Here is a 17925-nt window from a genome sequence, read left to right on the forward strand (position 1 = left end):
ATTACAACTTAGCTTAAGTAGAACAATGGGTTATTGCTAAACTCATAGAAGTTATAATTGGAATGGGTAATTTTCCCAATATAAGACCACCTCCAAACAATTGTCTTGCAACTCCAATATAAGACCACCTCCAAACAATTGTCTTGCAATTCCAATATAAGACCACCTCCAAACAATTGTCTTGCAACTCCACAATTTTTGGTCATTTTAAAATTTTAATATGTATTTATATTTTTTATATTCATTTATAATTACCACTTTTTAAATTTTTTTTATACATTAGAGATTCTTTTTATTTTTATTTCATTCTTTTAAACAAATGGACATACTATTGCATTACATGCTATCTTAATTATTATTTACCCAGAATAATTTTTTTTTAAATATTATATTTCTACTATTTCTAACTTTGATATTGCATATGCAAATATAATGACAAATAATTTAACTACCTTTAGATAACTATTTAGTTTTAATAAAACAAAATTTTAAAAAAATTTATCTTTGATTGTCCTAAATTTTGTACTATTAAATGGAATAATCTTTTTGCTACATTTTTTTCCTTTTTTGTAATTAAACGTCATTTATCTTTAATTACAAATTTCTTAATTATTTCGTTCTGAAAAACAAATAAGCACAACACACCAGTACCTGTGCGAACGCACGAGTATCCCACTAGTTTTGTTTGATTATGGATTAGAACTACTAGTTTCATCGATCTCAATTTGAGACACTTTTGATGTCTGTATTTTTATTAGATTGATGTAACTTTATTTTTATTATGTTTGAGACTATTTGTAAGATTTATAAGATGTTTGCTTTTCGTGTACTATATATACCATTACATTTACATTACACTACTATGATATACTATGGAAAAATCATGATTCTTAACTGTTTCAAGCAATTGAATACACCGTTAGAAGTGAATTTCACCATTGAATACAACTACGAAACACTCTTTTTTAACATGTACTATAGATGTACATATGGAAGAAAACTTATTTTTTCCTAAATCAAGGTGCTTTCTGAAGTGCATCTACGGAAGTTGGAGGCAAAATTAGAATTTCACGCAAGAGAATCATGGGGTGCATTGCGATATCCATATTTTAGTGACATGAGAAGTCGACCCTCAAAGTTGATATTTAAAGATGTACGATAATTAAGACGATATAAGATCAAATAATTGTTTTATTTTAATTTTAATAATCATCTAATCCCTTGAGATTGTTGGGGAAATTTGATTAGAAATTCGGTGCTAGCTCGATCTAAAAGCAAAGAAAATATAATTAAAAATATCTACTATTTGAATTTGTTAGTTCTTTAGTAATAAAAAAGGAGAAGGCGCGTCTCCTCCTGGACTATAATCACTTTTATATTGGTAAATAAATTACGCTCTCGCACTAACAACATAACATATGATTATTAATATGATTATTAAGTTGTTACTGCTAATAATTTTACAACTCTAATTATAAAATACAAATTATTTTAGAAAGCTTGCTATCAAATCATCATAATCAGAGAAGTCTTCTCTAATCTCGGATGGGACTTCATAGTTATTAAAAATCTCCGTTAATGTCTTCCAATCATTTTCAATAACATGATCTTTCAACATATCTTCTAATTGCCCATCTGAGATGCATATCAAAATTTCAGGAGAGATTTCTTGTGGATTTAGCAGCGCTTTTATTGAAACAGCCTCCACATCTGCATTGATCTTTTTGTCCTCCATTTCTTGAGAATAAAAAGCATTTTCTTCTTTTGAATATTTCTCAGTGTCCTCCATTTCTCGAGAACACTCATCATTTCCTATTTTAAAATAGTTTTCTTTGTCCTTAATAGCTGGAGGACCATAAACATTTTTAACTTCAAGATTCTTCTCTTTGTGCTTAGTTTCTTGATGACAAAAAACATTATTAAGAGCATTGTTTTCGTTGTCCTCAATTTTATAAGGAGAAAAAACCTTCTCAACAACATAATTGGTTTCTTTGTCATCAATCTCTAAAAGAGGACAAGAAAAATCTCCAACTTCAACATTGCTTTCTTTATTCCCAAAAACCTTTTCTGTATGTATGGAAGAACTAGGAGGAATATTTTTCTCCACCTCAACAAGTTTTTGTTTCTGAACCTAAAAATAATGTATAACGATAAAATTATAAATTAAAATTCAATAAATAATTTTTATATTGCAACATTATCATTAAAAATAACTTGATAATAATTTTGTTTTTCGTAGGTATAGTGACCATAAGAGAAAGTAAATTGAGAAACCCTTACTTGAGAGATGTTGTTTTCATTAGCTTCAAATTCAAAATTATTTTCTTCATCTGTATCCTCAAAGTCCTAAAAATTATTAGAACAAGTATGAGTAAAGAAGTATAAATAAAATTTTATCTAATATTATCAATACTATAATTTATAAATAATACGACAACAAAAAATATATATAGAATATTTTTATTCATCACCTTTCTCTTTCTTTTCTTGTTCTCCAACTTGGCATATCCTTCCGGAAGTAATTTATTTACAACTTCGGTAACAGATCGCAATTTTTTATCACCAGTGAGGGTTTTGTGAATATAATACTTCAAGAAGAAAAACATAATTAATTATTGTTATTATCATTAACAAATATATACATTATTATTTATATAATTAAATAATAAAAATATTATTTCATAGGTGTATGTAAAATAAATAAAAGGTTATAGTCACACAAAAAATTTGATTTTTTACCGTATCGCATATTCTAGATTTCCTCTTTCGACATTCAACATCCCAGTCTTTAAGATTAGACAACATAGTGTCTATACCAGAAAAACATGTTATATCAAAGTCTGTGGGAAATGAAAAAGAAAAAGTTTCTCTTTTAAGTAATATTGTTGTCAACTGCTTTCCACGTCTTGATGATTCAGATTCCTATAAAACAAGATCATTTATATACAACAATATAAATAAAAAATTATTTTTAATTACTCAATTGAATTAAAAATTGAACTTCAATTAGACTTTGGAGGGAAAAAATAAGAAAAAAAAAGTTGAAATGGTTTTCAATTAAGCGTATAGAAGAAGAAAAGATTAATTTTCTAGCCTTCAACTTCTGTCTTGTTGCTTCAACTTTATAACATTAAAGAAATAATTGTATTTATAAAAATAATTATAAATACATTAAGAATATAAAATACATACTTGAATAGGTGTAATTTCAGCATTTGCTTCAACCATTTGGCGACATTGAGATCTAAATCCTTGTACTATGTTCTGTATCACATAAGAATATAGACAGATAACATTAGTTATAAAAACTCTTGTATCTTTCTAATAGAATAATGAATTAAAATAAAAAAAATATTATATTAATTGTTACTTACATTGATATTATCTCTAAGCAGGTCAGCCAATTCCTTGCCATGAAGAAGATTTCCATCATTATTGTTCATTCTTTGAAATGCCAGTGAATATTTTTCTGAACCTATAAGAATTCTCTCCTCAACAGTGTTTTATATTACTTAGTGACTAAAATGATTTTGTAACCCCCTTTATATAGAGAATAAAACATTGTATATATTAAAATTGAATAGTTTAAAATAATAAAATAATAACAAAAATTAATTATCAATATAAAATAAATAACATATAAAATAATTAGTATTAGCAAAATATGGAATTATTATTATTATTATAGTGTGAGAATTTTTAAGGTTCATATATATTCAGTTAATGACTTTAATAGTTATCCACATTGCAAAATTCTGGAATGGTATATAGATATATTCGACCATACAATTATGGAAAAGTTAAAAAAAAAATTGTAAGGATATTACATTTTTGCTTAATTGATAAAATTTCCAAACTACTTCCTTTTATAATAGTTCTGTCCACATGCTCGAATAGATATATTCCATAATACAAATTTGGGAAATGAAAAAAAAAAAATATTTATATGTAAATATGCAAAAAAATTCCAAATTACTCCCTTTTATAATATTTCTGTTCACCTGTTCAAAAAGATATATTAGATAATAGAAATATGGGAAAAAAAATTTTTTTTCTTAAATTTATAAAGAAATTCAAACTATTTCCTTTTATCATATTTTTGTTGACCTCATTTATAAATTACTTTTAAAGAAAAATCCACCTACCATAGAATGTAATTAAAACCATCATTAAAATATATATTTTTTAATAAATCTTATGTATATATAATATGATACCATGAATCTAATATATATATATATATATATATATATATATATATATATATATATATATATATATTTATATATATATATATACATATATATTAAATGATTTTCTAATAATTAAATAAATTTTCTAATAATAGTATTGACTATAGAAGAATGAACCTGGACAATGAAATAACATTTAAATTATAATAAGAAAGTATCTTATCTTTTTTTTTTGTTGGTAAATCCCCTTCTCTGATATAACAAAACTAAAAATGCAACAAGGGGTACCTAACAGCCAAGCCAACAAAAACTACACAAAGTACCAATTACCCATACAAATGAGAAGCAAAAGATAATCTCCAAAACAAGACAAACACAACAGCGTCTAACAAAAGACCAGCCTAGAGTTAAGTAGAGAAAACCAGCTAAGAGCATCACTGATCTCCAACGAAACATCAAGAACATGTCAAAGGAGGGAAGAAGACACTCTAGTCTCTATTAATGACTAAGATAGCACAAGATTTACACACGAACCTTCCAAGATATAATTTTCAAATTAAAAGAGTGCTAAGTCTTCTATGTGATTAACTATCACCAATTTACTTGTGAATGCTATATTACTCAGATATTTTTAAATTGACCAAATTGCAGAATGACAAATCATAAGCTATAAGAGGACAACTCATATGAACGGGGTATATCACACCTAGCGAACAGATGAACGGGGCGTATAACTACTCTCTAATCTAACAACCTTAAAATCCAATACAAGACACTCACTAAGACCTAGCAAATCATGAAAAGATGAGAGGACAACTCATGAAAATCCATACATAAAGGAGAAGAGACCCCAGCCCCCTAGCCTAGAGCGACCCCATTTAACAAGGTTCTCTCCGGTAGGAATAGGATCATGCAAAAGCTGCAACAAAAATATGATATCTTTAGAAAGGGCCAAACTTCTCCTGAACTAAAAGGAAATCATGGGTGAAAAAGAAAGAGCTATAAGAGGACATAGAATAAAAACCATATTTGAAAAAACACCATCACCAAGGAAAAATCAAATTTCAAAACTTGCTCATGCTCGAAGAGACAAGCCCTTCTCCACTTAAGAACTGAAAGACATGAATGACCCTCCCACCTTCTCATCTCTCCAGCATAACCATCTTTTCTCTTAATGATAGAAAAAATCGTTACAAACCTAACTTTAAGAGGAATGTCCCCAACCCAAGGGTGACTCCATAACAAAGTCACAAGACTATAACCATCTTTCTCGAAATCAATTTGAGGGGTCCTCCCTTTTGGCTCCAAGAAGGGACACTTCTTTCCACTAAGGAGACATAGACCGAAGACACCCAACTCTCCTTCTCACGATAGAGGAGGTCACTCGGTCAGAGTAACTCCGTATTTAATAGATAAAATCACTCATTAGATGTCAGAAGCATCTAATAACAGTCGTCACCTCCACTTACTTAAAAGGGCCAAGTTAATAACTCGAAGGCTAACATACTTTAGATCCCAAAACCCAAACAATCTAAGAAGCACCTAGAACTCCACCCCAACGAAACTTACTTTGAATTCTCATTATCTTTTTCTAAACCTTAAGAAACATCTTTAAGAAAGACAATAAGATGATAAGAATGACTTTATGAACTAAATTAATAAGGATCACTCTCACGCCCAGAGACACATACCAGTGATGTCCTCTAAAAATGATATTAACTAGAGGTTCCTACGTAGAAGATAAGCGGGGGGTGATCCCGAAGACCAAGGTATATGAACGGGAGAGACTCTAGTTGACAATGGAGGAAGTCACTAGCAAGGTCTAAAAAAATAGGATTGGAATTCACCCCATTAATTAGACGCATATACCTAGGTCAAGAAGATTATAGAATTTCATGATTGATTAAATTTGTTATAGCTAAGAAGTTGTCATCTACAGTTTATTACTGCAAAAATGACTGCAATAAAACAGTATTGAAAAATGTCGATGTCGATACACTTACATTGTTTTTATAATAAAAAAGAAATTGTTTTTAGTTCATACCATGACGATTGCAATCACTATCACAACATTGTATTTATTGAAATTGTAAAAACTTTTAGACATGTAGAACCAACTGCGATAGTTATTTAGGACTTAGACTGTCATCTGCCAAAAGCGAATCCACAGTGGGTAGGATATATTTTTTGCTGCCACAATAAGGTTCATGGACAAATTATTATAGGAAGGAAGGATGTCAAGGTAATCAAGAATTCTTTATGCATCACAGTAAAATAGTCAAGTTATTTTCAATCCCTCCAATCTCCATATATGTTTTTATTATATTTTCACGATATAACAAATCTAAACATTCCGACTAAACCTACTAGACACATTTTCACGATACATCAAACCTAATGATTCCTACTGAACTGAACCTACGTACATGTAATATTCCTAATTGTCAAAATTTTTATGCTTCAAAAATATCATAGTACCTGTAATCTTTTGCCATTCTTAAGCCTCGTGTGTAATTCGGATGAATATTCTGTAACCAATTAGAGAAAGCATACACCATTTCCAACCAGCCTTTTCCATATGATATGGATTTCATTGGCGGAGTAAGCCAAATTATCACCCTAAAGGAAAACTTCCGGGTACCGTCATAAGGGATTATGTGAAAAAAAATCTGCAATATTGACTGATAATTAATTAATTATATTGATTCCAATTCACATGTAACAAAATTTTCAACGTAATCATACCACTTTAAAAAAAACGCAACAATTCTACACGACAACGCTTTTTACTCATGCCAAAAAATTAAAGAAAAACGTACCACTTTAATTCATCAAATGATATGTGATAAGTTGGACTAGGCCACTGGTATGGAACCTGAAAGACAACGCTACATGGTTTAAATGAAACGGAAGAAATTCGGTATAAAATGGTGGGAAAGTTTTATTTAAAAAACAATCAATAAAGTAAGGGGGAAACAGTAGATTTTATTAGAGATCGGGAGATAAATTCCGCTTGAAGTTTATCAGAGAAGAGAGGCTTCTTCATCGTGAGGGTTCTGTGCATGAAGGATTTGCTAAGTGTGTTAACAGAGGCTTCTGGAGGAGGAATATGGTAGTCCTAGTGGATTATGTAAACTCAGAAGGGCTCTCATAGCCGCAGCGAGAGGTTCTTCGAGCAGGAGGTCAACGACGAAATGGTTCTAGGGTTTTGCAAATATTGTTCTCGGGAAAAGGATTTTCCAAGATTAAGGAATTTTGTAAAAATACTTATTAAATGTATTTATTTTTTATTTTATCTATTTAATTTTTTATTCATAATGTAAGCATTTATTTTAATTTTAGTGAGCTCTATAAACATATAATGTAATTAAAATCATACGGAATATTAGACCAGAATACACATGTTCAAAATTTAAAGGTTCGATCAGAGTTTTCTTTATAAGCAAGGGGTCAATTACTCAGAGTATTATGGATACTCAAAGCCTGGTTACAAAAGAGTCGGAAAAAACCAAAAAAGAGAAATTTCAAGCCAACTACAACTTTACCCAAATCAGAAATGAGATCCTTACAAAAACTCATAAAAATTGTATTTGAAATGAGGAATATCTCCTAAAATAGTTAATTCCCAAGTGTTAGCTGGGAATTTCAATGACAAAGGAATGTATTGTCGGTGAAATAGAGTAGTTTCAAAAATAATTCGAAATAACTCATGAAGATTGTTCGACTATCAAGATCATGAGTAGTTTTGTTTTGCTAAGTATTGACAAAAGGTCGCGTTGGTTAATTATTCGACTATTAAAACATACTTAAAATATGTGATTTTTGACCTAATTAAAATATACTAAAATAATATATTTTTATGATTGTTTTGGTATATTCTCAAAATAGATATAATAAATGAGAAGTGTGTAAAAAATAAATCAAAAATGTTTTAGTTTAATAGGTGAAATAATTAGTTAAAGTTGTAAAGAAATTGAAGTGGAAAAGTGGTAAAAAATAAGGTTTTGTCACCTAAAGGGCTTGAACTCACGCCCTCCGAATAGATGCCTCATTAAAATGTCGAATTCCCTATTGTTCGTGTCTACACTGTCTCCGACGAATCAAGGTCTGTTTGTTTGTTCCTTTCAACTCACACCCTCGTATATGGTTGTCACAAGTTTATTCAATTTTCTCCTTATTTTCGAGTATTTAAATATTTGAATGCGAGGAATGTTCCAACACTAGGTTTTGGCAATGAATTGGTGCAACTTTTTTCATCCTATGGACAAGTTGAGGAGTAAGTCCCTTAACAACTTTGGTAATTCCTTCTTGTTGTTGTGCATATGGGTCCGGGCTAAGGATGCCTTGAACATACCCCAAATGGTGTAGACACCTACCTCTCAGGTGAATATCTAGCCACAAAACTATCCTATCGAGGATAACTTGAAAAAAGGAAATGTCATCAAACTTCCTTTGCATTTTGTGGTCTACGTAAGGTGTCCGTATGATATCGTCAAAGGTCAGCGCATCGATCCCCTGCCTGTAATCCTAAAGACCTTCTGAATGAAAATGTCCTGCACACCATATGGTGGCCCCGTTGCAATCCATCACAGATGGACAAGAAATGCTTGTATATCCAACGTTCCACAAGAAGAAGAAATGACATATGCGAAATGTCTTTTATAAATAAGAATTAAAGAAATTAAACATAATAATTATTCATACCTGAAATAGGCTCATTTAACCGAAAATTTGTCTCGTCACAAATACACTTTTCTCCAAGGAAAGTATATGATATTGTCAAAGCAGCACAACCCATGCCTAGTCGAGATGCTTGAATTCACCAAACATGGATATGTATCTTGCATCGATGTATACAAGAGACTTGTATGCTAATATAGTACACCGTACAAGATGCAACAAGTATACCTAATGAGGAGAGAACCAATGCAGACTACTCTACCCACCTAAAGATGCAACATCTCTTTGTCATCTCCTATGCCTCCACTAGAGGAACTCTACAACTACTCTCTACAGGATCGATCAATGTATGAGGAAACATGTCGTCTCTTCCTCTAATTCTCACTAGAGCAAAAAATATTTAAAAAATACAAAAATTAAACTATCAGATATTTTTAAAATCAATAAATGAACACATACATAACGACATTTTTGAAATGTCTGGTATTCTACATGCATTTTCACCGATATTTTTATCAATAATTTTAAAAATACCGATAAAAAACGTATAAAATATCAATCTTTTAAAAAATATCAATAAAAAACATATAAAATAACGATCATTTCAAAAATGTCGGTAAAAATATGTTAATTTTTCTAAAAATTCTATATAGATACTAAATTTACGACATGAATGCAAGAAATTTAATTAAAAAACCACATATTTTTAAGTATTTTATAGTAGCATAAAAAATGCGATAGAAATGAAAACTTTAGCAACATACTGCACTCTGCTTCTTATATAGGGATTCACCATTTTTTTCTGTTTCATTCACTGTTTTCACAGATAAAAAATGAAACTTATATTTATTAGGGATAGAAGTTATAACCATTCATAGATGCCTCGTTACAAAGACGAATCCTCTGTTGTTCATGTCTGCACTGTCTCCGACGAATCTAGGTCTGTTTGTGTGTTCTTTTCGACTCACACCCTCGTATATGGTTGTCACAAGTTTATTCAATATTCTCCTTATTTTTTAGTATTAAAATATTTGATTGTGAGGAATGTTCTAACACTAGATTGTGGCAATCAATTGCTTCAACTTTTTTCATCCTATGGACAAGTTAAGGAGCAAGTCCCTTAACAACTTTGTTGATTCCTTCTTGTTGTTGTGCATATGGTTCTTGTCTAGGGATGCCCTGAACATACCCAAAGTGGTGTAGACACCTACCTCTCAGGTGAATATTTAGCCACAAAACTATCCTATCCCGGATAACTCGAAAAAAAAGGCAATATCATCAAACTTCCTTTGCGTTTTGTGGTCTACATAAGTGGTCAGTATAATATCGTCAAAGGTCAACGCATCGATCCTCCGCTTGTAATCCTAAAGACCTTTTGAATGAAAATGTCATGCACCCCATCTGGTGGCCCTGTTGTAATCCATTACAAATGGATGAGAAATGCTTGTATATACAACGTTGCACCAGAAGAAGAAATGACATATGCGAAATGTCTTTGATAAATAAGAATTAAAGAAATCAAACATAATAATTATTCATACCTGAAATAGGCTCATTTAATCGACAAGTTTTCTCGTCCCAAATACCATTTTCTCTTCAAAGAGAGTATATGATATTGTCAAAGCATCACAACCCATGCCTAGTCGAGATGCTTGAATTCACTAAACATGGTTATGTATCTTGCATTGATGTATACATGAGACTTACATGCTAATGTAGTACATCATACAAGATCATCAAGTATACCTCATGAGGAGAGAACCAGTGGAGACTAGTCTACCCACCTTAAGATGCAACTGCTATTTGTCATCTCCGATGCCTCCACTAGAAAACTTTACAACTACTCTCTACACCATCGATCAATGTATGAGCAATCTTGTCGTCTCTTCCTTTAATTCTCACTAGAGAAAAAAATATTTAGAAAATACAAAAATTAAACTATCAGATATTTTTAAAATCCAAAACTGAACATATACATAACGACATGTTTGAAATGTCTGGAACTCTACATGCCTTTTCAACTATATTATTATCAATAATTCTAAAAATACCGATAACAAAGCATATAAAATATTAAACTTTTAAAAACTATCAATAAAAAATATATAAAATAACGAAAATTTTAAAAATGCTGGCAAAAATATGTTTTTTTTTCTAAAAATTCTGTATAGATACTAAATTTACGACATGAATGCAAGAAACTTAATTAAAAAACCGCATACTTTTAAGTATTTTATAGAAGCTCAAAAAAATGCGGTAGAAATTTAAACTTTAGAAACATATTGCATTGTGCTTCTTAATTCGGGAATCACAATTTTTTTCCGTTTCATTCACGGTTTTCACATATAAAAAATGAAATTTATATTTATTAGGGATAGAAGTTATAACAATTCATAGATGCCTCTTTACAAAGACGAATCCGCTGTTGTTTGAAATCTACCTCTCAGGTGAATATCTAGGAACAAAACTATCCTATCGCGGATAACTAGAAAAAAAGGCAATCTCATCAAACTTCCTTTGCGTTTTGTGCTCTACGTAAGGTGTCCATATGATATCGTCAAAGGTCAGCGCATCAAACCTCCGGCTGTAATCCTAAAGACCTTCTTAATGAAAATGTCCTGTACACCATCTGGTTGCCCCGTTGTAATCCATCACAGATGGACGTGAAATGCTTGTATATCCACTATGCACAAGAAGAAGAAATGACATATGCGAATTGTCTTTGATAAATAAGAATTAAAGAAATTAAACGTAATAATTATTCATACTTGAAATAGGCTTTATTTTAACCGACAAGTTGTCTCATCATAAATACAATTTTCTGTCCGAGGAAACTATATGATATTATCTAAGCAGCAAACCCATGCCTAGTCGAGATGCTTGAATTCACCAAACATGGATATGTATCTTGCATCGATGTATACATGAGACTTCCCTGCTAATATAGTACATCATACAAGATGCAACAAGTATACCTCATGAGGGGAGATCAAGTGGAAAGTACTCTACCCACCTTAAGATTCAACTGCTCTTTGTCATCTCTGATGCCTCCACTTGAGAACTCTACAACTGCTCTCTACACCATCGATCAATGTATGAGCAATCTTGTCGTCTCTTCCTTTAATTCTTAGAATAGCAAAAAATATTTAAGAAATACAAAAATTAAACTTTCATAAATTTTTAAAATCCAAAAATTAACATATACATAACGACATTTTTGAAATGTCAGGTATTCTATGTGCATTTTCACCGATATTTTTATCAATAATTTTAAAAATACCGATAAAAAAGCTTATAAAAAATCAAATTTTTAAAAAATATCATTAAAAAATATATAAAATAACGAACATTTCAAAAATGCCAGTAAAAATATGTTTTTTTTCTAAAAATTCTGTATAGATACTAAATTTACGACATGAATGCAAGAAATTTAATTAAAAACCGCATACTTTTAAGTATTTTATAGAAGCTTAAAAAATGCGGTAGAAATTAAAACTTTTGCAACATACTGCACTGTACTTCTTAATTCGGGATTCGCCATTTTTTTCCGTTTCATTCACTGTTTTCACAAATAAAAAATGAAATATATATTTATTAGGGATAGAAGTTATAACCATTCATAGATGCCTCGTTACATAGACGAATCCCCTGTCAGCGACGAATCAAAGTTTGTTTGTTTGTTTCTTTCAACTCACACCCTCTTATATGGTTGTCACAAGTTTATTCAAATTTCTCCTTATTTTAAATTATTTAAGTATTAGATTGTGAGGAATGTTCCAACACTAGGCTGTGGCAATGAATTGTTGCAACTTTTTTCATCCTATGGACACGATGAGGAGCAAGTCCCTTAACAACGTGGCTTATTCCTTCTTGTTGTTGTGCATATGGGTCTAGTCTAGGGATGCCCTGAACATACCCAAATTGGTGTAGACAGCTACCTCTCAGGGGAATATCTAGCCACAAAACTATCCTATCGCAGATAACTCGAAAAAAAGGCAATGTCATCAAACATCCTTTGCGTTTTGTGGTCTACGCAAGGTGTCCGTATGATATCGTCAAAGGTCAGCGCATTGATCCTCCGTCTGTAATCCTAAAGACCTTCTGAATGAAAATGTCCTGCACACCATCTAGTGGCCCCGTTGCAATCCATCACAGAGGGACTAGAAATGCATGTATATCCAACGTTGCACAAGAAGAAGAAATGACATATGCGAAATGTCTTTGATAAATAAGAATTAAAGAAATTAAACGTAATAATTATTCATACCCGAAATAGGCTCATTTAACCGACAACTTGTCTCGTCATAAATACAATTTTCTCTCCAAAGAAACTATATGATATTTTCAAAGCAGCATAACCCATGCCTAGTTGAGATGCTTGAATTCACCAAACATGGATATGTATCTTGCATCGATGTATACATGAGACTTCCCTGCTAATATAGTACATCATACAAGATGCACCAAGTATACCTCACGAGGAGAGATCAAGTGGAGACTACTCTACCCACCTTATGATGCAACTGCTCTTTGTCGTCTCATATGCCTCCACTAGAGAACTCTACAACTGCTCTCTACACCATCGATCAATGTATGAGTAAACTTGTCGTCTCTTCGTTTAATTCTCACAAGAGCAAAAAATATTTAAGAAATACAAAAATTAAACTATCATAAATTTTTACCATCCAAAAATTAACATATACATAACGACATTTCTGAAATGTCTGGTATTCTACGTGCATTTTCACCCATATTTTTATCAATAATTTTAAAAATACAGATAAAAAAGCATATAAAAAATCAAATTTTTTAAAAATATCATTAAAAAATATATAAAATAACGAACATTTCAAAAATGCCAGTAAAAATATGTTTTTTTTTCTAAAAATTCTGTATAGATACTAAATTTACGACATGAATGCAAGAAATTTAATTAAAAACCGCATACTTTTAAGTATTTTATAGAAGCTTAAAAAATGCGGTAGAAATTAAAACTTTTGCAACATACTGCACTGTACTTCTTAATTCGGGATTCGCCATTTTTTTCCATTTCATTCACTGTTTTCACAAATAAAAAATGAAATATATATTTATTAGGGATAGAAGTTATAACCATTCATAGATGCCTCGTTACAAAGACGAATCCCCTGTCAGCGACGAATCAAAGTTTGTTTGTTTGTTTCTTTCAACTCACACCCTCTTATATGGTTGTCACAAGTTTATTCAAATTTCTCCTTATTTTAAAGTATTTAAGTATTAGATTGTGAGGAATGTTCCAACACTAGGCTGTGGCAATGAATTGTTGCAACTTTTTTCATCCTATGGACACGATGAGGAGCAAGTCCCTTAACAACGTGGCTTATTCCTTCTTGTTGTTGTGCATATGGGTCTAGTCTAGGGATGCCCTGAACATACCTAAATTGGTGTAGACAGCTACCTCTCAGGGGAATATCTAGCCACAAAACTATCCTATCGCAGATAACTCGAAAAAAAGGCAATGTCATCAAACATCCTTTGCGTTTTGTGGTCTACGCAAGGTGTCCGTATGATATCGTCAAAGGTCAGCGCATTGATCCTCCGTCTGTAATCCTAAAGACCTTCTGAATGAAAATGTCCTGCACACCATCTAGTGGCCCCGTTGCAATCCATCACAGAGGGACCAGAAATGCTTGTTTATCCAACGTTGCACAAGAAGAAGAAATGACATATGCGAAATGCCTTTGATAAATAAGAATTAAAGAAATTAAACGTAATAATTATTCATACTTGAAATAGGCTCATTAAACCGACAAGTTGTCTCATCATAAAAACAATTTTCTCTCCGAGGAAACTATATGATATTATCTAAGCAGCAAACCCATGCCTAGTCGAGATGCTTGAATTCACCAAACATGGATATGTATCTTGCATCGATGTATACATGAGACTTCCCTGCTAATATAGTACATCATACAAGATGCAACAAGTATACCTCAGGAGGGGAGATCAAGTGGAGACTACTCTACCCACCTTATGATGCAACTGCTCTTTGTCATCTCTGATGCCTCCACTTCAGAACTCTACAACTGCTCTCTACACCATCGATCAATGTATGAGCAATCTTGTCGTCTCTTCCTTTAATTCTCACAATAGCAAAAAATATTTAAGAAATACAAAAATTAAACTTTCATAAATTTTTAAAATCCAAAAATTAACATATACATAACGACATTTTTTAAATGTCAGGTATTCTACGTGCATTTTCACCGATATTTTTATCAATAATTTTAAAAATACCGATAAAAAAGCATATAAAAAATCAAATTTTTTAAAAATATCATTAAAAAATATATAAAATAACGAACATTTCAAAAATGCCAGTAAAAATATGTTTTTTTTCTAAAAATTCTGTATAGATACTAAATTTACGACATGAATGCAAGAAATTTAATTAAAAACCGCATACTTTTAAGTATTTTATAGAAGCTTAAAAAATGCGGTAGAAATTAAAACTTTTGCAACATACTGCACTGTACTTCTTAATTCGGGATTCGCCATTTTTTTCCGTTTCATTCACTGTTTTCACAAATAAAAAATGAAATATATATTTATTAGGGATAGAAGTTATAACCATTCATAGATGCCTCGTTACAAAGACGAATCCCCTGTCAGCGACGAATCAAAGTTTGTTTGTTTGTTTCTTTCAACTCACACCCTCTTATATGGTTGTCACAAGTTTATTCAAATTTCTCCTTATTTTAAAGTATTTAAGTATTAGATTGTGAGGAATGTTCCAACACTAGGCTGTGGCAATGAATTGTTGCAACTTTTTTCATCCTATGGACACGATGAGGAGCAAGTCCCTTAACAACGTGGCTTATTCCTTCTTGTTGTTGTGCATATGGGTCTAGTCTAGGGATGCCCTGAACATACCCAAATTGGTGTAGACAGCTACCTCTCAGGGGAATATCTAGCCACAAAACTATCCTATCGCAGATAACTCGAAAAAAAGGCAATGTCATCAAACATCCTTTGCGTTTTGTGGTCTACGCAAGGTGTTCGTATGATATCGTCAAAGGTCAGCGCATTGATCCTCCGTCTGTAATCCTAAAGACCTTCTGAATGAAAATATCCTGCACACCATCTAGTGGCCCCGTTGCAATCCATCACAGAGGTACCAGAAATGCTTGTATATCCAACGTTGCACAAGAAGAAGAAATGACATATGCGAAATGCCTTTGATAAATAAGAATTAAAGAAATTAAACATAATAATTATTCATACCCGAAATAGGCTCATTTAACCGACAACTTGTCTCGTCATAAATACAATTTTCTCTCCAAAGAAACTATATGATATTTTCAAAGCAGCATAACCCATGCCTAGTTGAGATGCTTGAATTCACCAAACATGGATATGTATCTTGCATCGATGTATACATGAGACTTCCCTGCTAATATAGTACATCATACAAGATGCACCAAGTATACCTCACGAGGAGAGATCAAGTGGAGACTACTCTACCCACCTTATGATGCAACTGCTCTTTGTCGTCTCTGATGCCTCCACTAGAGAAGTCTACAACTGCTCTCTACACCATCGATCAATGTATGAGTAAACTTGTCGTCTCTTCGTTTAATTCTCACAATAGCAAAAAATATTTAAGAAATACAAAAATTAAACTATCATAAATTTTTACAATCCAAAAATTAACATATACATAACGACATTTCTGAAATGTCTGGTATTCTACGTGCATTTTCACCGATACTTTTATCAATAATTTTAAAAATAAAGATAAAAAAGCATATAAAAATCAAATTTTAAAAAAAAACATTAAAAAATATATAAAATAACGAACATTTCAAAAATGCCAGTAAAAATATGTTTTTTTTCTAAAAATTCTGTATAGATACTAAATTTACGACATGAATGCAAGAAATTTAATTAAAAACCGCATACTTTTAAGTATTTTATAGAAGCTTAAAAAATGCGGTAGAAATTAAAACTTTTGCAACATACTGCACTGTACTTCTTAATTCGGGATTCGCCATTTTTTTCCGTTTCATTCACTGTTTTCACAAATAAAAAATGAAATATATATTTATTAGGGATAGAAGTTATAACCATTCATAGATGCCTCGTTACAAAGACGAATCCCCTGTCAGCGACGAATCAAAGTTTGTTTGTTTGTTTCTTTCAACTCACACCCTCTTATATGGTTGTCACAAGTTTATTCAAATTTCTCCTTATTTTAAAGTATTTAAGTATTAGATTGTGAGGAATGTTCCAACACTAGGCTGTGGCAATGAATTGTTGCAACTTTTTTCATCCTATGGACACGATGAGGAGCAAGTCCCTTAACAAAGTGGCTTATTCCTTCTTGTTGTTGTCCATATGGGTCTAGTCTAGGGATGCCCTGAACATACCCAAATTGGTGTAGACAGCTACCTCTCAGGGGAATATCTAGCCACAAAACTATCCTATCGCAGATAACTCGAAAAAAAGGCAATGTCATCAAACATCCTTTGCGTTTTGTGGTCTACGCAAGGTGTCCGTATGATATCGTCAAAGGTCAGCGCATTGATCCTCCGTCTGTAATCCTAAAGACCTTCTGAATGAAAATGTCCTGCACACCATCTAGTGGCCCCGTTGCAATCCATCACAGAGGGACAAGAAATGCTTGTATATCCAACGTTGCACAAGAAGAAGAAATGACATATGCGAAATGCCTTTGATAAATAAGAATTAAAGAAATTAAACATAATAATTATTCATACCCGAAATAGGCTCATTTAACCGACAACTTGTCTCGTCATAAATACAATTTTCTCTCCAAAGAAACTATATGATATTTTCAAAGCAGCATAACCCATGCCTAGTTGAGATGCTTGAATTCACCAAACATGGATATGTATCTTGCATCGATGTATACATGAGACTTCCCTGCTAATATAGTACATCATACAAGATGCACCAAGTATACCTCACGAGGAGAGATCAAGTGGAGACTACTCTACCCACCTTATGATGCAACTGCTCTTTGTCGTCTCTGATGCCTCCACTAGAGAAC

Source organism: Vicia villosa, unplaced genomic scaffold (genome assembly GCF_029867415.1).
Source record: "Vicia villosa cultivar HV-30 ecotype Madison, WI unplaced genomic scaffold, Vvil1.0 ctg.000680F_1_1, whole genome shotgun sequence".
Lineage (NCBI taxonomy): Eukaryota > Viridiplantae > Streptophyta > Magnoliopsida > Fabales > Fabaceae > Vicia > Vicia villosa.